Here is a 24,452-nt window from a genome sequence, read left to right on the forward strand (position 1 = left end):
CCAGCCATGTGCATAGGGGACCTTCTGCATTCAGACTCAGCTAAGGTCTACCTGTCTCCTGGGACATAATTCAGCATCAGGTCATAAGTACGGGGCTTCCAAGCAGGGAAGCTACTTTTGACTCTTTTTGCCCACTCTGTGACTGCAGGATTCCCCAGGACAAGTAAGGGACACTATACCAATTACGATTATAGGTTCTGCAAGACCAGTGCAACATTTCTACTGGTAAATGATGCACAAGCTTAGTGATTGTAAAGCCTTTTTGTTTTCTTCTCTAAAAATAACAAACATGTTATACGTATCTGCTCTGTGCAGTGGTTTTGCACAGAGCATTCTTGATCCTCCTCTTCAGCTCTCCTGGCCCCTCCCCCCTGCCAAATGCCCCCACAGCAAGCAGCTTGTGATGAGGGCACCCGAGCCAAGTCACAGCTCCCTGTGTCCATTCAGACATGGATCCCCCTCTCTCTCCTGATTGGCTAACTGACTTTGATTGAGAGCAGTGGGAGCCAATAAAAATATTAAATAATAAATATTTTATTATATCTTTTCATGTGACAACGCTGAAGAAATTACACGTTGCTACAATGTAAAGTAGTGAGTGTACAGCTTGTATAAAAAATAGTAAATTTGCTCAAAATAACTCAACACACAGCCATTAATGTCTAAACCGCTGGCAACAATAGTGAGTACACATCTAATTGAAAATGTCCAAATTGGGCTCAAAGTGTCAATATTTTGTATGGCCACCATTATTTTCCAGTACTGCCTTAATCTTCTTGGGCATGGAGTTCACTAGAGCTTCACAGGTTACCACTGGAGTCCTCTTCCACTCCTCCTTGACAACATCACTGAGCTGGTGGATGATCCATTTGAGGATGCCCAACAGATGCATTGCTTAATAAAGTAGGGTTTAGGTCTAGAGACATGCTTGGCCAGTCTATCCCCTTTACCCTCATCTTCTTTAGAAAGGCAGTCAGGGGTCAAGTCCTGGGGAAAAAGTGTGGGAGCTCCCACCCAAGATGCACTCCCCCCACCAAAAAAAAAAAAAATGATATGCTCATATGCATATATATTTCACAGAAAATACAGTGCAACATTTATTGTAAAGTGCCAGGTTACAAAAAAAATAAATAAGTTAACTTGTAAAACTAACAGAATAATCACCACAAGAATGGAGGGGGACAGTAGAAGGAGGGGGACAGCAGAACGGAGGGGGACAGCAGAACGGAGGGGGAAACGGAGGAAAACTGGAGAGAGACAGCAGAATGGAGGGGGACTTGGAGGAAAACTGGTGGGGACAGTAGCAGAACGGAGGGGGACAGTAGCAGAATGGGGGGGACAGTAGCAGAATGGAGGGGGACAGTAGCAGAATGGAGGGGGACAGCAGAAGAACGGAGGGGGAGTGGAGGACACAGCAGCAGAATGGAGGGGGAGTGGGGACACAGCAGCAGAACGGAGGGGGAGTGGGGGACACAGCAGCAGAACGGAGGGGGAATGGGGGACACAGCAGCAGAATGGAGGGAGACAGCAGCAGAACGGAGGGGGAGTGGAGGACACAGCATCAGAATGGAGGGGGAGTGGAGGACACAGCAGCAGAATGGAGGGGGAGTGGGGGACACAGCAGTAGAACGGAGGGGGAGTGGGGGACACAGCAGCAGAATGGAGGGGGAGTGGGGGACACAGCAGCAGAACAGAGGGGGAGTGGGGGACACAGCAGCAGAACGGAAGGGGAGCATGCTAACTGTAACTAACAAAGTGTGTGTAACACACTAACCTGGAAGTTTGTCAATAACTCTGGTGGCCGGCAAACTCGCGGCGGACCTCGTGGGTGGGAGGGCTTGGGGGCTCAGCTCAGGAGAGGAGAAGTTGAACTGGAGAAGTCTGGCAGCTCAGAGTCGGGCTGCACTGCTGGCAATGTGCTGCAGCGGCTGCGGGAGTAGTCGGCGTCGGCCCCAGGACTGACTGGCACTGACTGGGCAGTGGGTACCAGCTGGATCCTTACCAGCAGTAAGTGTGGCTCTGTCTGGTGTGGTTTCTGTGGCTAGCTTCTTTCTCTGAGGCGCTGCTCAGCCATAGCCCGTAGGTGCACTGCCGACCGACTCCTGCCAGTGCCCGCGATGTCATGTGACTGGTTGTTAGAAGCAAAGCATCCCTAGCCTAGCAACCACTTACTCAGGCATATGCAGGACGCGGCTGCTAACGGGAACGGAGTTCCTGTTGTGAAAAAAAGTACAGGAACTCCCCTCCCATGCGTTCCTGCAGGACTCAAGCACTGAAGGCAGTGGTCATCTTGGAGGTGTGTTTGGGGTCATTATTATGTTGGAATACTGCCCTGCGGCCCAGTCTCCGAAGGAAGGGCATCATTCTCTGCTTCAGTAGGTCACAGTACATGTTGGCATTCATGGTTCCTTCTATGAACTGTAGCTCTCCAGTATCGGTAGCACTCATGCAGTCCCAGAACTCCCACCATCATGCTTGACTGTAGGCAAGACACACTTGTCTTGTTTTTGTCTTGTCTTTGTACTCCTCACCTGTTTGCGGGCTTTCTTGTGCATCATCTTTAGAAGAGGCTTCCTTTGTGGATCACAGCCATGTAGACCAATTTGATACAGTGTGCAGCGTATGGTCTGGACACTGACAGGCTGGGCCCCCACCCCTTTAACCTCTTCGGCAATGCTGGCCGCACTCATACGTCTATTTCCCAAAGACAACCTCTGCATATGATGCTGAGCATGTGCAATCAAATTCTTTGGTCAAACATGGCGAGGCCTGTTCTGAGTGGAACCTGTCCTGTTAAACCACTGTATGGTCTTGGCCACCATGCTGCAGCTCAGTTTCAGGGTCTTGGCAATCTTCTTATAGCCGAGGCCTTTTTTATGTAGAACAACATTTCTTTTTTTCAGGTCCTCAGAGAGTTCTTTGCCATGAGGTGCCATGTTGAACTTCCAGTGACAGACCTTGTAACACTAACCAGTCACATGACACCGGGGAGGGAAAATGGCTAATTGGGCCCAATTTAGACATTTTCACTTAGGGGTGTACTCAATTTTGTTGCCAATGGTTTAGACATTAATGGCTGTGTATTCAGTTATTTTGAGGGGACAGCAAATGTACACAGTTATACAAGTTCTACACTCACTACTTTACATTGTAGCAAAGTATCATTTCTTCAGTGCTGTCGAATGAAAAGTTTTAATAAAAAATTTACAAAAATGTTAGGGGGGGACTCACTTTTGTGAGATACTGTATATCTCTGGCTTGTTCTTGATTCCCAGCATACGTGGACTTTTGTCTGACAGATTTGTTTACACGCGATCAGAAAGTCTGACAACAAACATTTTTTGGTGGAAAATTTGGGAACCTGCTAGCCAACATTTGTTGCCGGAAAGTCAGACAACAAATGTTCAATGGAGCATACCCACGGTTGAACTTTCCGCCAACAAGCTCACGACCAACATTGTTGTCGGAAAATCCAATCAGGCATTATATTATAAGATAAGATTAATTTTGCCCTGTTTTTTCTTAGTCTTTCTTCTAATTGCTCGTAGATGCTCACCTATGTTGAAAGAACAACAGCAAGTAATGTAAAGTTGTCTTGCACTGTGAACTATACAGTGGATATAAAAAGTCGAAACACCCCTGTTAAAATGTCAGGTTTCTATGATGTAAAAAAATAAGACAACTTTAAGGAGCTGCAGGAATATCTGGCAAGTACTGGCTGTGTGGTACATGTGACAACAATCTCCGGTATTCTTCCTATGTCTGGGCTATGGCGCTATAAGCAAAAGCGACTATAAGCTTGCTAGTGGAAGATGATCAGCTTATCCATATAAAACCAGAGAACATGGCCAAAGGTATGTGGACTGCATTACAAAATCTGCATGAGCGTTCAAGCCTCAACAGTAAGCTATTTTTGATAAGAAAGCCTCACAAGATGAGACTAGAAGGCCAGCAAATGTGTGACCACGTGAAAGCTATGCTAGAAATCATAGAGCAGCTACGGACCATCGGAGAGGACATCAAATATAACCATATTGCTGCCCTGTTCCTCTAAAGCCTTCCAGAGACATACACCGCTCTTATTAATGCTTTAGAAACCAGACCTGAGCAGGAACTAACACTGGAATATGTCAAAGGGAAATTAATTGATGAATATGAAAGAGGAAGGAAAGAAAATATGCACCATGATGACAAAGCTCTTAAGATGTACAAAAGCACAAAGCACAACAAAGAAGTAGAGCCTGTTTTTGCTGCAAAAGGACCGGACACGTAACCACTGACGGACTGCCCATCATTGTTTTACATCGCTACTTTGAAGAGGAATATCGTTGTTATGGCATCGGTATCCTCTTTTTCAGTGGGCGGTCCGCTTTCAGATAAAAGTGGTCTCTGTGGCGGATTCACAGTGAGATTACTTTTATCGGCGGCTGGAGAGGGGCCCCCTCCCGCCGTACTCTGGTGCCCTTTGCCTCTTAGGTATTGCCATGAACGGTAGAGTGAGAGCAATAATTGTAGCCCTAGACCTCCTCTGTAACTCAAAACATGCAACCTGCAGAATTTTTTAAACATCGCCTATGGACATTTTTAAAGGTAAAAATGTGTCGCCATTCCATGAGCAGGTACAATTCTGAAGTGTGACATGTTGGGTATCAGTTTACTTGGCATAACATTATCTTTCACATTATAAAAAAATTGGGCTAACTTTACTGTTGACTTATATTTTTAAAAATAAGTGTGCTTGTAAGACCGCTGCACAAATACGGTGTGACATAAAGTATTGCAATGACCGCCATTTTATTCTCTATGGTGTTAGAAAAAAATATATAATGTTTGGGGGTCCTATGTAATTTTCTAGCAAAAAAAAAATGTTTTACCTTGTAAACACCAAATCTCAGAAAGAGGCTCCGTCCTTAAAAGGTTAAAAAAAGGACTGTTCTATCTGTAAAGCCATGCAGCGAAAAGCTCATCCACAAAAGAATGAGTCAAAGCAGCCACAAAGGAAACTGCAGACAGATCATGGATTGGCACCTCTAAAGAGACATAGAGCTCAAGCCACGAGGCTGGTGCATAGATTTAGGAGCGACAAGCCACATGCCTAGCGATGAGACCTTTTTCACAAACATTGATTACAGTGCAAAAGACAATGATTTCCTAGCAAACGGGAAAATAATCACTTCCGAAGGTAAAGGCCAGGGCTTCCTGTAAAGCATTACACCACAAGGAGACAAATAGAGTACCCTTGTAAAGAAAGTGCTGTATGTTCCAGAACTAGAAGGCATCTTTCTATCAGTAAAAAGTCTTTCAAACAATGGTCTCGCAATTAACTTTCAGGGTGATGAATGCACAATTCACAATAATAAGAGATTCCTCGCAAAAGGAAAACTGGATGATCACCTATACAGGCTCATCACCACAGACCAGCAAGCCAATATAGTCGCTAATGACCTACACAGCAAATGTATTCCCCTCTAGCACAGGTGGCTGGGGCACAGAAGTCCAGAAGCTATACAGGACATTATAAAGAGAAGCTTATCAGAAGATTTGACAATAATGCCTTGCAAAGTGCTCATGCAATGCAAATGCTGTATTAAAGCAAGCAACAAAAGTGCTCCCCTTCCACAGGCATATCAAAGAAAAACTACCCATCCCCTACACCTCATACACAGTGACGTATATGATCCAATAAAAACTCCTTCATCTGGCTGGAACAGATCTACTAACTATCATTGATGATTATTCCAGGTACACAACTACTTATCTGATGAAACACAAGAATGAAAAATCAGAGAAACTTCAAGAGTTTGTTGCCAAGTCTAGTAACAAATTCCAACAGAAACCAGGAATAATACACACAGACAATGGTGGAGAATAGATAAACAAAGAAGTGGCCTCATACCTGAACAGACAAGGAATAGTACAAAAGACAACCACACCTCACAGTCCTGAACAAAACGATGTAGCAGAAAGGAAAAATCGTACTCTTATAGAAATGGCCAGGTGCATGTTGTCGGATGCCAACCTACCTCACAAGTACTGGGGAGAAGCAGTCATGACTGCAACCTACCTACAGAACAGACTACCCTAAAGAGCCATTAAAAATACTCCATTTGAAATGTGGCATGGATGAAAGCCTATCATAAGGCACATACGAGTGTTTGGATGTAAAGCATATGCCTATATTCCAAGTGAAAAGTGATCCAAGCTGGAGAACAGAGCTATAGAGGGCATTCTAGTAGGCTACAGTGAGCAAACAAAGGGTTAGAGAATCATACACCCAAAGACTGACAAAGTGACAATAAGCCGTAGTGATTATTTTGATGAGAGTCCATCACCAGAAACACAGATCCCCGAAAGCTGTGAAGTAAATATGCCAAGCAAACCAGAAGAAAAGGTGGACCAAAGCGACCCTGTGCAGATGTCATAACAAGAGGTAGAACTCACAATGACTAAATCAAATTCCCCACCAGATACTACTGAACTGCCTGAAGTCAGAAGATCCACTTGGAATACAAAGGGCATACCAACCGACAAGCTGTCATACACTGTTAAACCACAAAGCATACTTGAACCAACATCCTGGGAAGACATAGAAAAACTGCCAAAATGTGAAGCCATTAAATGGAGAAAAGCAGCAGAAGAAGATGTAAAGTCAATTCAAGAAAATAAAACCTGGACACTCATAGAACTCCCTCCTGTCCGCAAAACTATAGGACAGGGGTCTTCAAACTACGGCCCTCCAGTTGTTCAGGAACTACAATTCCCATCATGCCTATTCATGTCTGTGAATGTCAGAGTTTTACAATGCCTCATGGGATGTGTAGTTCTGCAACAGCTGTAGAGCTATAGTTTGAAGATTCCTGCTATAGGAAGTAAGTGGACTTTCAAAGTAAAGTCAGACCCAGAAGGGTATATTCACAAATACAAAGTCAGACTAGTTTCTAAAGATTACTACGGTCTTAATCAATCTGCAAGGATGTGGAATACGAAAGTACTTACCAGAGAGGGATTCTCAAGAAGTAAAGCAGACCTCTGTCTCTACTTTCAAGAAGAAAGATGGATATTTATCCTTATTTACGTTGATGACATTATAACTGGTTTTGAACAGGAAGGGGGTTATAATCAGAAGCTGAAAGACATTTTTGAAATCAAAGAGCTAGGAAACATTAGATACTATCTGGGAATCCAAATAGAGAGAGAAGATGGAAGTTATCTTCTCAACCAATCTCAGAAAATCTCAGAAATGTTGGAACAATTCCTTATGCAAGATGCAAAGGAAGTGAAAACTCCTATGGAACTAGGAGTAAAGAGTAAAGAGCAATGAAGCAGTAAACTTGCTACCCAACAATTACACATATCGCAGAGCAATCAGTAAGCTGCTATATGTTGTCACTGTGCCACTCCCTCCAATCAGGGCTCAGAGCTGTCGGCTGTGTGAAGACTTCAGGTTCCCAACCCCTGCTGATAAAACTAAAGAGAAATCCTTTCATCTGTGTGTTTTCAGAATACACTGCAGAAGAAATATCCACAGATACACAGCTACAAGTGAGAGAGAGAGTTATTAATGAGTTTTATCAGTGACCCTGTTGTAACAAGGTCATTTTAACATGAATGTTTTGTTAGGCACTTTCATTCTCAACATGCAACAAAAGGCACTCTTGCCATCCAGATCACTGCCCCACTTTCTCTGCATGCAGGTACAACCTAAATAAATCAAAGTGTCACTAGGTTTAGGAGAGGGCCCTTTGGCACCTCTATCCTGCAGTAACTTGCCACTTGTGTGACACTGCCTAAACATAACTGCATCTAATAAGAAGCAGGGAGAGAAGCCGTCACCTGAACTGGCCAAGGGAGACTTTCATCCATGCTACTGCAGCATCAAAGTTAAAAAATATGGCAGGTAAATGTAGCATTGAGACATGGGGCACTTGCCCTGGGTGCCCAAGCTATGAGTAAATTCGATTTTCCTGTGTTGTCAGCAAGAAGGATAGCTGAGGGTAGAAGGTTGTGCCAGGAAGTGCTATTACGGTATTAAGATCCCCCTGCTATAAATACTTTGTTACATTTTCACCATTTCTTTTTTTTTGCAGGGGGTCCTCAAGTTTTCCCTCTTTTAAATGGGGTCTCTCTTTATTTAGAAAACACCTTTCAGAGTCAGCTTTCATCTGCACTGGGTAACATGCTGCTGGAATTTAATTGTATTCTTAGAATGTTATCGTAACTACTTAGTTGTGCCTTGTAATTTTCCTCCTTTAAGTTGGCCTTTAGTGCACGTTCACAACAGAACACAGAAAGGGAAACCTGCGTTTCCTAAACAGTGTTCAAAACACACTGCAGTTGTGATCGGCAGTGTGTGTCAATGTTACGATAATGACACCTGAAACGAAGGTTTCCAATGCAGTGCCTTTGCCTGCACAAGACCGCATAGTACAGAAGTACCAATTGCAGTGTATTTTGTATTTTTTTATGCAGTCCAGTGTGATTCAGCTCAAAATAAATGGGCTCAAATCGCACTGCACTGCACCACATGTGAATCACACAGGAGCGCATTCCAGTGTGATTCCTGGTATGAACCAGCCCTTAGTCTTGGAAGAAAATAAAACCAACACTAAACAATTTTTATGACACTTCTGTTCTGGTCCAGTTACTATTTCACTGAAGTTGCAAAAAGCCCATAGAAAATTGTAAATCCTAGTTCAGATTTTTATTTTACATATATCTATACATATGTTTTTACATACATGTATTTATCTTTGAAATAGATATTCTGTATTGAGGGGACAATCTTCTAGAGATATTAGAAGACAAAATTGGAGAAGTTACTATATCATCAATATCTATAGCCATTGATGCATGTGCAGGAAGGTACTAGTGATATTAAGTGACAGTCCCATTAAACTAAAATTCTTTTATCGAACATATCACTGCCTAATACATGTTATTCCATTACAACATATTGGGAAGTGCTCTAACATGAAACTTAGCAGAAAATAATCAATCAATACCAACCACAGAAGAAAATTCTTTGCTTAACATAGGTCAAGATGATGATGTGCTCAGCCAAGCAATAAATATTTGGCCCATGTCTGTAAATAAGGAGACCCCTTCTCTTGTATAAAAGCTTAAATGTAAAATTGAGTTGAACACTTAGCATTTCCTTCATTATTAATACTTTAACATACATGCCCAAACTAAGAATAGTGCAGTTTTGGATAACCTGTGCTCTTTCAAGTCTGGAAGTGTTTTTATGGCTCATGTAGACAGTCATTGTTTTCCAGTGTTTGAAACGCACATTAAACATAAGCTAGCAGATTGCTATTTATTATAATGATGTAGCGTGGATGACCATTTTGAAGCTTTGTTTGACCTGCTTTGCTTTGTGTTTTGTTTTTTGGCTCCATCAGGTTCTATTGAGATGTGCTGCATCGCAGGAAAGGCAGGTGAAATGCAGTCTTTTGCTTCAAACCTTAAATAGTATTTGAGCAATGTTCAAATGCAAAACTCAGTGTTCAATAACAACAATCATTACTTTGAACCCTTTATCTGTTGTAGCACAGACCCATTTCGAGTCCCACTGATTTGCCCCAGGTTCTCTTTCTGTTTGGGTGTTCAGGCAGCCAGGCACATGACAACTTGAACAGTCTCACAACTCAATAACCAGGCAGGGGATGTCTTTTGATGCTTTAATGCTTGTTGAGCTTGGTTGGGAGGCATGGTGGGTTTTGGGATAATCCAAATTTAGTGCACAAAGTAACCAGAGGACACCCTTTGCCCTGTCTTCTCTCTTCAGGATAATCCCCCTCTTAGCAGATACTAGGGATACAAGTAACACTGGGACTCCAAGCAGGAACACTGGAGCAAGGGGTCAAGTAGTTAAAGTAGCAAACAGTCCCTTGGATCTTACATCCAGTCACAATGTCCCTGGATATTAGGATCCCTCAGTCCAATATCGGTCAGGCATGTCTGTGAATCTCCAGGCCTGATCCTGAGTGACCGCCCCCCCCCCCCCTTTGATGGGGCTCCCACTGCTTCCAGAGAATAGGCCCTCAGCTCCCACTGAGCTGGTACCTCATTGAACTCCTATCGACTTTAACTTCACTGCTCAGGCTGGGGTCTTCCCCTTCTGGAAAAAGAACACTGCTGCTCCACACTTTTTATGCCATTCTCAGCCACCTACCGGGCATTCTCCCCCTGAACTTGGCTGAGACTACATAAATATTCAGGCCAAGTGTCTGCCTCTTTCAACCTACTACATTCTAGAATCCATTAGAAGGCAGGGGGAAGTAGTTTAGCCTGCAGCCACTGAGACCAGGAACAGCCCAAAGAATTAGACAGGTGCAACTTGTTTCAGTCCGAATATAAATTTGGACACATTTTTGTTCAGGGATTCAGATGTATCCAAATCCAATTTTTTTTTACTTTTTTGATGTAAGAGGCAACTTGGCATTTTCAATCAATTGTATTATGTTTGCATATTACACTACGGGAGGCCTGTTTTCTTTTATTTCCTTTAATGACGAACACTCAACGTCCATAACAGAACCACGAGATATTGAGGCCATTCAAGCTGTCAGCAGAGAGAGGGCTTGCTCAGCAGATCGTGAACCAAATCCATAACCACTTACACGGACATGGTAAGGGCTCTGGGAGCATTACGTGACTATTCACTTAAGTCATGAAGATTAACATCAACTTCACAACACAACTGTTTATTTAGAAGATTCACCATGATTATGGACACTCATGATTACTGCCACTAATCTATCAATTTGATGGACTTTTTTTGATGTATACACATTTTATTTTGGATTTCAGCTATTGTGTTTTTGATGTATACACATTTTATTTTGGATTTCAGCAATTGAGTTTACTTTTTCACACTATTTGGATTTATTTTTCTATAATATTAATGTATTAGAAGTCTGCGCGGATCACTTTCATCATTAGTAACATAACAAATCTATCCTATCTAATCTGTTCTGCACATGTCTAAAATATATATATATATATATATATATATATATATATATATATATATATATATATATATATATATATATATATATATATATATATATATATTGTAGACATGTCACTGGAGAAGTGGTCGAGGGGGTGTACATCTCACCTAGGTTGCTACACAGTGTGAGATGGTAAGTCCAGGATGGATCAGTTTCTCAGCAGCAATATGCTGCTGAGTGGTTATTTAATCTTGCCGGGCCTGGGTTTATATGGAATGGCAGGTAGGTTTGGTAGAGGGACCTGTCATTCCACACACCCCCCGATCCAGTTCTGGGTTTTGGATCAGGTGAGCTTTGATCCTAATTAGCCTGGGAAGGTAAAGGCTCTGCGGGGCCTGCAGGTGTTCGCTCTCAGCCAGGGAAATGAACAGTCTGTGTGTTGGAGGAAGCTGCGAGCGCAGCCACTGCTGGAGCTAAAACCCACCCTGCGATATCCAGGCGAAAGACGCTGTGTTTATAAGTGTCAGATAGGTGAGAAGAACCTGTTAGTAAGCGCCCAGCCGGGCTAGGTTGTTTTATTTTATTTTTTTCTGTTGTACTTAAAAAGCACGGTGTTGCCGTATATTTTTGTTTGTTGGACTGTTTGTACCACGAATAAACGCCAAGGTCTGCTTTATAAATTCCAAGTCTGCTGTGAACTGTGTCCAAACTCACCCTACCCCGGGAAGATCCCTTACAATTGGTGGAGAAAGCGGGCAACACGGTTGCTAGGGGCAACGGTGTGGACAGACTTGGCTACAGCTGCTTATGTCCTGGGTGAAAGCTGCAACTACACTCCAAGAACAGTCCAGCAACATGGAGGAGATGCTGAAGCAGTTTATGCAAGTGAGTTTGCAACAACAGCAGGCTCAGGCAGAGGCCAATAGACGACATGAACAGTCCATGGCTGCACAACAGCAGATGCATAAGGAAGAGTTGCAAGCTTTGCGCCAAAGCCAACAACAACTTATCGAGCACCTGATAGTAAATCGAGAGGCGCCTGTGGTTGCTAATCCACCCACAGTGGAGGGAGCCGCTCCAGAGATTTTTTTTGGGAGAAGGACTGTGCAGCAAGCGCTGCAAAAGATGACTGCTGAGGACGATGTTGAGGCCTATCTAACAGTATTTGAGCGCGTGGCTGAGCGAGAGAAGTTACCAGCCGCTGAGTGGGCAGAGGTAATTGCGCCCTATTTAACAGGTGAACCTCAAAAGGCCTACTATGACCTCAGTGAGCAAGAGGTTAAGGACTATACTCGGCTAAAAGAGGAGGTACTTGCCCGACTAGGAGTTACTACTGCAGTCCGTGCCCGGAGGGTACGCAACTGGAGCTACAGTCTGGACAAATCAGCGAGGTCCCAGATGTATGACCTAATCCATTTGGCAAGAAAGTGGTTGGAGCCAGACACTTCTACTCCTGCACAAATCCTAGAGAAGGTCGTGATGGATCGCTACCTCCGAGCGCTTCCTACTGACCTGCAACGCTGGGTGGGACAAGGTGATCCTAAGAATGCAAACGAACTTGTCAACCTTGTGGAGAGGTTCCAGGCGACTGAGGACTACCTCCGTGATGTTCCTGCAGCATCTTCACCTCCCCGGAGCGCCAGATCTGTGCCGTCAGCTGGTAAGAGACTTCCATCTATTGGGGGAGTGTGGAGGGGTGCTGATGGAGGGAAAAGGGCTCAAGTGGTGTCTCAGGGACAAAAGACTGGTGATGGTCCCGGGTGGCTAAGGGGCTCTAAAAAGGACTCCCTCTCCTCCTCCTCCACACTCCTCCTCCAATCAACTCCTCATCCCCCTCCTCCTCCTCCCCCACACTCCTCCTCCCTCACCTCTCCTCTCCCCCACACTCCTCATCCCTCTCCTGCTCCTCCCCCCATCCTCTCCTCCTCCTCTCATCCTCCTCCCCACTCATCCTCTCCTAACACCCCTCCCCTCCTCCTCCCCCACACTCCTCCTCCCTCTCCTAACACGTCTCCTCCCCCACACTCCTCACCCCTCTCCTCCTCCCTCCCAATCCTCTCCCCTTCCTCTCATAGCACCTCTCCTCCCCCCTTCCTCCCCCACACTCCTCATCCCTCTCCTCCTCCTCCCCATCCCCTCCCACCCCCTCTCCTCCTCTCCCCTCTCCCCCTCTCCTCCCCTCTGCCCCCTCTCTTCCTTCTCCTCCTCCTCTTCTCTCCCCTCCTCCTCTCCTAATATAATAAAAAATAAAAAAAATAAATGTGTGGGGTTCCCCCCCAAATTCAATTACCAGGCCCTTCAGGTCTGGTATAGATATTAAGGGGAACCCCTCATCAAATAAAAAAAAATGACATGGGATTCCCCCCAAATATCCATACCAGACCCTTCAGGTCTGGTATGGATTTTAAGGGGAACTCCACTCCAAATAAAAAAAAAATGGCATAGAGTTCCCCCAAAAATCCATACCAGACCCTTTATCTGAGCACAGGCCACATGCCCTCAACATTGGGAGGATGCTTTGGGTATCTGTGACCCCTCAAAGCACCATGTCCCCATGTTGATGGGGACAAGGGCCTCATCCCCACAACCCTGGCTGGTGGTTGTGGGGGTCTGTGGGCGGGGGGCTTATCAGAATCTGGAAGCCCCCTTTAACAAAGGGATCCCCAGATCCCCCCTGTTTGAAATGGTAAGGGGGTACAAAACTATCCCTACCATTTCACAAAGAAAGTATAAAAAGTTGTTTAAAAAAAAACAGACTCCGTTGGGAAAAGTCCTTTATTAAGTCCTTTATTAAAAAATAAAAAAAATTTAAAAAACAGATTCCAGCAGAGGTAATCCACTCTTGCTATCCAGCGATGGCTGATCTCTTCTCTGGGGTCCAGCGATGGGTGATCTCTCTCGATGGTCCAGCGCAACGCATCCTGTCTCCACCGGAGACACTGCGGGAATCCCAGCAGCCTGACAGGTCTTAGCTGAGGAGGACGGGCCACAGGTTTTTGTTACATCAGAGAGAGGCGGGGTCACCCGCACATCACTGGGGAAGCCCAGGTTTCCCCTTGCGTCAGAGGGGGGCGGGGTCAGGTGATGGGTGGCCCCATCCTACTCAGCTAAGACCTGTCAGGCTGCCGAGATTCCCGCAGTGTCTCCGCAGGAGACAGGATACGCTGCGCTGGACCATCGGAAGAGATCACCCATCGCTGGACCCCGGAGAAGAGATCACCCATCAATCTTTTTTTTATTTTTTTATTTTTAATAAAGGACTTTTCCCAACGTTGTCTGTGTGTTTTTTTTTTAAATTACACTTTCTTTGTGAAATGGTACGGGTACTCTTGTACCCCCTTACCATTTCAAACGGGGGGGCTGGGATCTGGGGGTTCGCCTTGTTAAAGGGGGCTTCCAGATTCTGATAAGCCCCTGCCCGCAGACCCCCACAACCACCAGCCAGGGTTGTGGGGATGAGGCCCTTGTCCCCATCAACATGGGGACATGGTGCTTTGAGGGGTCACAGGCCCCCAAAGCATCCTCCCAATGTTGAGGGCATGTGGCCTGGTACAGTTCAGGAGAGGGGGCACTTTCTCGTCCCCCTCTCTTTTCCTGGGGCCTGCCAGGTTGCGTGCTCAGATAAATGGTCTGGTATGGATATTTGGGGGGAACCCCACGTAATTTTTTTTATTTGAAGAGGGGTTCCCCTTAATATCCATACCAGACCTGAAGGGCCTGGTAATTGAATTTGGGGGGAACCCCACGCATTTTTTTTTATTTTTTTTATTTTTTTTATTTTTTTTATCAATGACTGTTCTCTGTATTACAGGGAGCCGACAATTCTGGTGCTTTTAAATGATTTTTTTTCCTGCAGAAATTACACTTTGCGCAGGAACAGTTCTAAGCACGGAAAACATGCGCCCCTTTACAGGCATACTATACACACCCCCCAGGTACGAAATTGAAAGGAATATTACGCTTTTATTGTTTCACTTTAAGCATTATTAAAATCACTGCTCCTGAAAAAACTGCAGTTTTTAAAAGTTTTTTTTTTGCATTGATACATGTCCCCTGGGGCAGGACCCATGTCCCCAAACACTTTTTAGGACAATAACTTGCATATTAGCCTTTAAAATTTAGCACTTTTGATTTTGAACGTTCGAGTCTCATAGACTTTAATAGGGTTCTAAAGTTCACGCGAATTTTAGGTCTGTTCGCAGGTTCTGGTGCGAACCGAATCGGGGGTGTTCGGCTCATCCTTAAACACACTTCATAGAAATAAATGCTTGAAATATATAACTCTCTGTGTAATCAATACATATACTATATGATTTTAACTTTTTGAATTGAATTACTGAAATTAATTAACTTTTTGATGATATTCAATTTTTTTAGATGCATTTGTAGGTATCGGTAATTGGTTTTGAGAAGTACTTGAAAAAAAGTATTGATACTTGTACATATGTACGTACAGTACATATATATATATATATATATATATATATATATATATATATATATATATATATATATACACACACTCACACAGTATATAATATACATACTGTATATACACAAACGCACAGTATATTGTGTACAAATATTTTTAGGCTTTTAAAAATTTTTTCACTGTTGTAATAACTGAATTTACATACACAAAAAAAGAAGGTTCCTGGTGTACATGCTTGAAGTCTTGTCTTTGTTGATTTGTAGCACAGTTTGAGCCTTCATCATTATGCCACAATGAAATCATTTGAAAACCGCATCAAGCAAGTTCAATAATAACGTGTCCAATATTATGCAGACCCTGAACAGCATGGATTTTTTTTTTATCTTCAGAACTTGTATGTGTATGTATAGTGTACTATATAATCATTTAAGCGATCAATATTGCAACCCTAGCAAGTTAATAGTTTGATTTAATGGGTCTCATTTACTAAACCATTGATCATGTGCAGATACCCATACATATATTTTACTAAAAATATATATCTGGGAATAGGAGTAAAATCGTCCTTGATAGCCCAGAAAATAAGGGAGGAAAAAAAGATGAGAAATCGAGATTTTAAATGTTTTGCAAAGAACTTGCTTGCTTCCTCAGTATCCACGCCAGTAAGCTGTACAACAGCTCATTATGTCTACAAAAATGACATATAAATATAATATACAATAGGAAAATTCAAAATGACCAACTCCACGAGGGGGGAGTAGAGGCCATAACCCCCTGTTCGGTTCACACCAGAAATTTTGAACATAGCAAAAGTTCAGAGCCAAACAACAAACCCCATCATAGTCTATGGCAGTGGTCATCAACCCTGTCCTCAGGGCCCACTAACAGGCCAGGTTTTATGTATTACCTTGGGGAGATTCAGACTAGAATACTGCAATCACTGAGCATCAAATGATATCACCTGTGATGTATTTCAGTTATCTTACAAACGTGGCCTGTTAATAGACCCTGAGGACAGGGTTGATGACAACTGGTCTATGGGACCCAAACTGGAAAAACAAAAAGTGCCCATTTTGAAGGCTTATATACAAGTTATTGGGCATATAAAGAGTATGGGGGTCTGAAAACTGCCCTGGAGGACATGTATCAATGCAAAAAAGTTAAACAAAAAAATGAAAATGTATTATCAAATACTTACAGTAATTTTCTTTTCCTGGTGGACTCCATGGCAGCCTACGCGTGGGTTAACCCCGCCTCCTCTCCAATACTATAGGACCCGATACCCATCAATTTGAACTCACCGTTAAGGACAGCGTTCCATAATTAGCCAACTCCTTGACCAGATGGGTGGGAACTCCGCCTGCCATGGAGTCCATCAGGAAAGGAAAATTCCGGTAAGTATTTGATAATAAATTTTCCATTTTCCTGCCAGACTCCATGGTAGCCTATGTGTGGGAAATAACTAGCCAAACCACACAGGGTGGGTATGCTGAACAAAAAAGATAAAATTTTCCCCATCAACCCGACAGGATTCTTAAACCAAAATTCACAGAAGATAGAGAAGCAGGCTCTATAAAGTTATTAATGGAGGCCCAAGAGCCCACGTGGCGGGCTGCTGCCCATGATGCTGCTAAATACCCCTGGTGGAATATGCTGTCACCGCCTCCTGAGCAGCCAAGCCCTTAGCTCTATAAGCCTGCTGAATGGGCTGGACGATCCAGGTCGCAATCATTCTGGTTGAAGCTTGCTTCCCTCTGTTACTGCCAGAGTACAGAATGAAGAGGTATTCCAAGCATCTAAAGGAGAAAGTAGCTTGCAGGTATGCCTTCAGTATTTTGCTGATATACAGAGGATGAGCCTCGGTAGATCCTGGAGACCTTAATGTAGGCCGGGCGATTTCCTGGTTCTCATGGAATACTGATGAGACTTTCAAATTTGAGCCGAGCATAGGGATGAGGACCACCCGGTCTGGGAAAAAAGTCAGGAATGGTTCTTCATAACCCAAGGAACCGATCTCAGAGACTCCATGGCCAAAATGATAGCGACAAAGAAGGCAACTTTTGCAGAGAGGTCTTTGATAGAAAGTGGGGTAGAACCTATGATACTGAGTCCAGACAATGAGTCAAGAATGAGGGGAAGATCCCATTTGGGGAATCTTGGTCACCTTTGGGGCCTAAGTCTTTATGCCCCAGGAAAGAACTACCAGATTAGTGGGTGAATAGCCCATGATGTTCCAGAGAAGGCCGGCAAAGTTGAGACTTGGACCCTAAGAAAGCTGATGGATAGAGACAAATCTAGTTCGGATTGAAGAAAACTGAGGCTATCTTGGATCTCTGGTACTCGAAATGAACTGTCCGTAGAGGATGAAAATTCAACAAACTTGGCCCATATTCTCTTATATATCTTGTTCGTGCTCACCTTTCTTAAGCCTCATGAGGTTAGAAGTCACTCCTGAAGCGCACTTGAGAGATTCCAGCCTCTCCCTCTCAAGAACCAGACCATTAGTCTCAGTAATGCTGGACATGGGTGCAGGACTGCCTCCTGAGAAAGAAGGTCCAGCCTGAGAGGGAGGGGCATCGGATCCTGGAAGCTGGATCAGGAGGGGAAACCATGGCATGTTGGGCCAGTAAGGTACAATCACCAACACCTCGACCGCTTCCACTTGAAGCCTTTGTAAGAACTTGAGGATGATCGGGAGCGGGGGAAAGGCATATGCCCTGTTGAAATTCTACTGATCTGTCAAGGCATCTATCCGGAAGGCCTGGCTGCAACAGACTTGAGTATAGTACTTCTTGACCTTGAAGTTTCAGGGGGATGCAAATAGGTCCACCTCGGGATCGACTCCCAGGGACAGGATCCACTCGAACATCTACACATGAAGAGACCACTCGTTGTTGTCCAGCTGTGTGCAGGACAGGAGGTCTGCCTGGATAATGAGTGATGTTGTTGCGGCCTGGCAAGGTCTCTGTCGTCCTGAACCTTGATTTGGCAAGAGGTCTGATCTGGAAGGGCTGAAGAGGATAACAAACAAAAAGGGGGGGGGAGTGAGATCTGGTGTTACACACATTCTCAACCAACAGAAAATAATCTCAGCCCTGCCCCCTCATCTGCACATACCTTGTGCGAGAGGGCTGGCTGCACAGAGATGGTGACCTGTCCATGAATCCTGGACAGAGTGTCAAAAGACAAAGAATCGCACTGGATTGCAACAATCGGTAGATGTGTCACAGAACATACTACGGAGCTAATAAAAAAGAAAAGCACCATGGCAACCAAAGGAAAAAAAATAACATTTATAAATGTGTTTATATATATATATATATATATATATATATATATATATATATATATATATATATATATATATATATATAAATAAAATATACACACACACACGTTTTTTTTTTCTTATAAATATTTATATTTATTTATATATTTCTCTTCTTTTTTTTAATATGCTCACTGTATTGCTACCCTACACATGGGCTTACCTCGTTATGTGCTGGCTGAGCTTTGGGGAGGCTGCTGCTCACTGCCTGTAGGTATCCCCACAAGGTAGAGGATAGCAGCTCTTTTAAATTCTCCTCTCAGATGAGTTCACCCTGAGTTCACAGGGCCCATGGATGGCGCTTGTGCAACCACTGGGTGTACCACCACTACGTGCATGCGCAAGCCAAACCTTGATGTCATGGAGGCCTCGTGCATGCATGAGCCAAGCCTTGATGTCATGTAGGCCTCGCGCATGCGCATACCATCGCTGCAGCCACATCCAGCAAGTGCTGTGGCGTCCTGGACCGTAGAAGCATTTCAGATGCCATGAAGACTCTTTAATACCACCTATAATGGTAAAAACAGTCACCAGTGAGGGGGAAAGTTATGACAAGACACAAAAACAAACAAAAACAGCTACCATGGAGACAAAAGGCGTCCATTCCAGGCATATAGAGGCTGCCTCCCCTCCACCACTGGGACATCTTGCACCTGAAGACAGCCACTCACCCGGCCATGGCTGGGCTCTGGGCCTGCACTGCACAGAAGATATGTCTTTCAATAAAAATTTTCATGGAAAAAAAAAAAAAAAGAAGATATGCTGTAATCCGGGAAAAAACCCAACTGGACGCCATTCAGGAAAACACACAAAATGTAGGTCTGTTGGAGGAGGACAAAAAAGGAATGCAGTCCCTAGAGTTCAAATTTATGGGTATGGAGTCCTATAGTATTGGAGAGGACATGGGGTTAACCCAAACATAGGATGCCATGGAGTCTGTTAGGAAAGATCATTTTTAAATGAGCAGTGATTTAATTATGCTTAAAGTGAAACAATAAAAATGAAAAAGTTCTTCAAATATAGTGCTTGGGGGGCCCCCTTAGTCTGTCTGTAAAGTGGAGCATCTGTGCCGTGTATAGAACCTGTGAGGGAAGGCCTGATCACCTGTGTTAGACCTGAGATCAGCAGTGAAGCCAAATGATTCGTTGATGGGAAGATAGGCTTTTACAACAAACATAGGTGTTCCGGCCACTTGGGACTCCTCAAAAACGTGTCCACGCTTCCTGTTCAGCACACCATAGATGCCACCTACAACTTGCTCTGGACACTGAATCTCCACCAAGTAGATGGGCTCCATTTGCTTGGGCTGGGCAGTGATGGCAGCAGCATGGAGGACTCTTCTTGCAGGACAAATTTGTTTATTTGGAAAATTTTCAAATTAAGGAAAACCCGTTTAACAAATTTTTCTGAAAACGAAAATTCTAAAAATCTGAAATTTGAAAATCTGAAGATTCGGAAATATCGAAAATTCTGAAATTCGATAATTAGAAAATTAGAAAATCTGAACATGAAAATTAAAATCTGAAAACTCAAAGAACGAAAATCCCAAAATAAGAATTTTGGATTTCCGAATTCTCAATTTTCGGAATTTTTGATTTTCTGGTTTTCAATTTTCAGAATTTTTGAATTTTCAGATTTTTGAATTTCCGAATTTTTTAATTTTCAGATTTTGAAATTACCCAAAAAATGTAAATAAAACCGAATGAAACAAAAATGAACATATTTAGTGGACATGTCTCACAAGTATAAAAAAAATGACATTTTGCTTAGGGAGTCAGTCTGCATGATGAGGTCACAATTTAGTGAACTTGGAACAAGATTGAAGATTTTTTGGATAAATTCTGGTGTCTGTTTCGCAGACTTTGGATAGAAGTAACAGGTGCAAAAAAATTGGGTTTTGACCAGGGCCGGTGCTAGACTATTTTGCACCCTAGGCAAGACCAGCTACTTGCGCCCCCCCCCAAAAAAAAAACATACCCTGCATGGCTTTGTGAAGTGTCATTAAATAATAGCACAACACACTCTTTGATCACAGATCCCAGTGTGTATTGTGTGACAATCTGTCAGTTTTAATTATTTCACTGTGAACGCCAGGGCCAATTGCAAGTGCGACCTTTCAGCCTGGATTACGAGCATCATGGGCCTGGTGCTGAAGATTTTGGTGGGCTCTGGATTATGAAGCCCCTTGCCCTGAATTATACATTACATTTTTCTTTACAGGCCCACCTTAACCATCACTTGTGCCTAGGCATGCCTTTCATCCCCACCCACTGCATCTGGGACCCCTTTCCTCATCATCTACTGTGCCTGCAGCCTCCCTTGCTTTACCACCCACTGCACCCACAGCCCTCTTCCCTCACCACCCAACATACCTGTAGCCCCCCTTTATTGCAGAAATACTACAGGAGAGGGTCACAGACTGCAAAACGTACTACAGGAGAGGGTCAGAGACTGCCGACAGGGTACAGGAGAGGGTCAGAGACTGCCGACAGGGTACAGGAGAGGGTCAGAGACTGCCGACAGGGTACAGGAGAGGGTCAGAGACTGGGGACATAGTACAAGCGTTTCCTAGGCTAGCAGTGACCAGTGTGGAAAAACATTGATCACTGCAATATGTGTAAACAGGAGTTTACAAGATATAACAATGTGCCAAAAAAACAAAAAAACTAACAGTAATTTCTTAAGCAAAGGAGGACAGTAAATGGTTAACAGGTCTGAGATGACCAACCTAATTCCTTCAAAGATAAATAAAAGGTCAAACAAATCATGGATGGACACATATAGCTATAGAAACAGCAGTTATTGCAGGTCTTGCAGAAGTCTAATCAGCATTCTCCTGTCCTGTGTTCAGTGTAAATAAAAACACAGATAAGCAGCTTGAGAAGACAAGGGGAAGTCATCCCGATCAGTGTGATCTCTGCATATCCTACACACAGCACCAGAGAAGGAGAACACTGATACCTGTCTGCAGCCAGCATTGTGACAGGTTTTATCTCATACCTTCACCATGCTCAGGTATGTCGGGTGAGGTCCTCTCCATCCCACCCTGCTCTGGCCAACATCTGCTGGTCAAATGTGGCGGGCTGGACAATATGATTGGCTAAGGAGTTAGTGGGAGGCGGAGCAACTTAGCAGTCATGCCCTCCCACTCAGAAGAGGAGCGCTATTGGCTGCCTGCCTGTTACACAGACGTCCATCTCCCTCCAGCATTGTGAAATCCTGGGAGGGAGAGGGGAGAAGCTGCACACCACAGCGCAAGGCTACCGCCCGCCGCCGCACTGAACTCCTTGCTCTCCGGGTCCCCTGTCAGTGGCTCTGCCGGGAGCTTGGGGGTGGGGGAAGAGGAAGAAAGGGGGAGGCAAGGGTCGGCTGCGCCCCTAGGCGGCAGTGCGCCCTAGGCGGCTGCCTAATCTGCCTAGTGGGTGCACCGGCCCTGGTTTTGACTGTTGGTGGGGCCTACCAAGGTACTCTTGATGAAAGCAAGAATTTGTCTTGCTGTGAAAAATGAAATTATATTCCCTGGTCGAACAGTGGTGGAAAAATTGGCCTTTGGCCGTTGATGGTGCCTTCACACTGTAAACCTATATATGTACTCTCAATGAAAGCAAGAATTGGCCTTTCTGTAAAACATTTAAATGATATGCACCTTTCAAAAAAGGTGTGAAAATAATTGGGTGTTAATTGTGCCCATGAAACCTATATTAAAAAATTTCTTCCAGAACACCCACAAAGCTAGGCAGCCTAGATAGTCTTGCAGAGATTCCACATCCCAAAAACACACCAGCGACATTGGCATCAGGGGCTTGATAGCTGCTGCTAATCCAGGAGTGATTCATTTTGATAAATGTCAGTCCGTCCACGAAGTCTGTCTCTTTTATCTGTCACAAAACCTCTGGTAGCACTGGATGCCAATTCAGAAAGCACACTGAATGCAGGTCAGCCCAGCAGATCAATTGCAAACTGGGCAAGTTCTGGCCAGTGGTCTATTCTCATGACCCAGTAATCCAGTGGATCATCACCTGGAAATCTCTCTATGTCTATTTTCGCCCCTAAATAATCTCCCACCATATGATGCAAACACTGCCAATGGCATGTGGAAGCTGACAGGCCTGGGCACGGAAAACTAAAATTTTTTCGAAATGCATCACTGAGGTGGCCTCCTTCTCCACCGTTTCTCCTTTGAGCAACAGAAGTCTGTTTGATAAGGCACTTCATAAAAATGGCACCACAGTATAACGTCAATTTTCATGCTTCTTTCACCAGGTGAAGTGCAAGCTCACCTCCATTATAGACCCCTTAAGATCAACAAAGCATGTACGTAGATCAATCTGACGGACCAAACTCTGGGGCTCAGGTTCCTTTAAGAACAATGGAATTCCCTCTCCAATTGGCTCCACACAGCTCACAACTAGGTCATAGGCAACAAACAGTAAAACTACCTCCAATAGTGCAGTGCCCAGGTTATTAAGGCTCAACACACCACACAGAACCTACTTCAAAAAATGCACTCACATTTATTAAGTAAAAAACAAGCATATAATTAAAATCCACGCAATCCAGTGAAAACTCCTACCGCCAGGCTTAACCTCTATGTGTTATGCCATTAACGTACGTGGCTTCATCTGGAGGATTTTTCCAGGAATTACTTGTGGTCTCTGAGGATTACAGTATCTGGAACTGCCTCCTTCCAGCCACGTAATTCTCCCAAGGGTTCTGGGGAAGGAAAATCATCTCTTAAGGTTTGACGTAAGCCTTTCTTTGCCTTAATGCCTCCTAAACTGCCAGAATCCTCCTCCTCCATCTCCTCTTGTGTGTTCTGTAGCATCTCAAGAATGGTGTCTGCATAAAGAAGGGCCTTGAGATGAATGGAAGTTATCCTCTTCCTCCTGCTGCTCTGCCTTGAATGCCCTGTCCATATTACCATGCAGAGTCTGCTCCAGCAGGAACTCAACAGGGATTGTGTCACTGATGTATGCATTTTTACTGCTCACTATGCTTGTCGCCTCCTCAAATACTGACAGTACAGTGCATGCATTCCTTTATCAGCAGCCCTTAGCGTGGGGGAATAAAAGAAGAGCCGCCCTGAGCCTGTCGTTGTGCCATACTCACACAGGTACTCATTGATGGCCCTCTGCTGCATGTGCAGCCATTGCAGCATTGCAAAAGTTGTGTTCCACCTGGTGGGCGTGTCACAAATAAGGCGGTTTACGGGCAGGTAGAATTCCCGTTGAATTTCAGCCAACCGAACACTGGCTGTGTATGACCACATTAAATGGTGCCTGTCCCTTCAAGAGGGACAACTTTTCCTGTTGAAAGGCGGACAGGAGGTTAAGGCCATTATCACACACCACCTATCCTGGCTTAAGCTGGTGTGGTGTGAGCCACCTCTGGGCCTGCTCTTGCAGAGCTGAAAGAATCTCTGGTCTGGTGTGGCTCCTGTCCCCTAGACAGACCAGCAGAAGCACTGCATGCCATCTTTTAACCTGACTCATTGAATAGCCCCTTGAACACTTAGGGGGTACTGGTAGTTCATAGATGACAATAGTAACCAAGTATAAAAAAAAAGCAACATTTTATTTTACAAACATATTGTATATAAAATCTTAGTTATAAAAACAAGACAAAGATATGGTCAATATATAACATATGTACAGCTAACATCTGAAACATACGAAAGATCTCACAGTGAGAGACCAAATCATTCATATGAGTTTCAGGAAGCCCAACATGTTTC

This window comes from Lithobates pipiens, unplaced genomic scaffold, assembly GCF_037356315.1.
Source record: "Lithobates pipiens isolate NorthernLeopardFrog02 unplaced genomic scaffold, aLitPip1_a1.2 Scaffold_25, whole genome shotgun sequence".
Classification (NCBI taxonomy): Eukaryota; Metazoa; Chordata; class Amphibia; order Anura; family Ranidae; genus Lithobates; species Lithobates pipiens.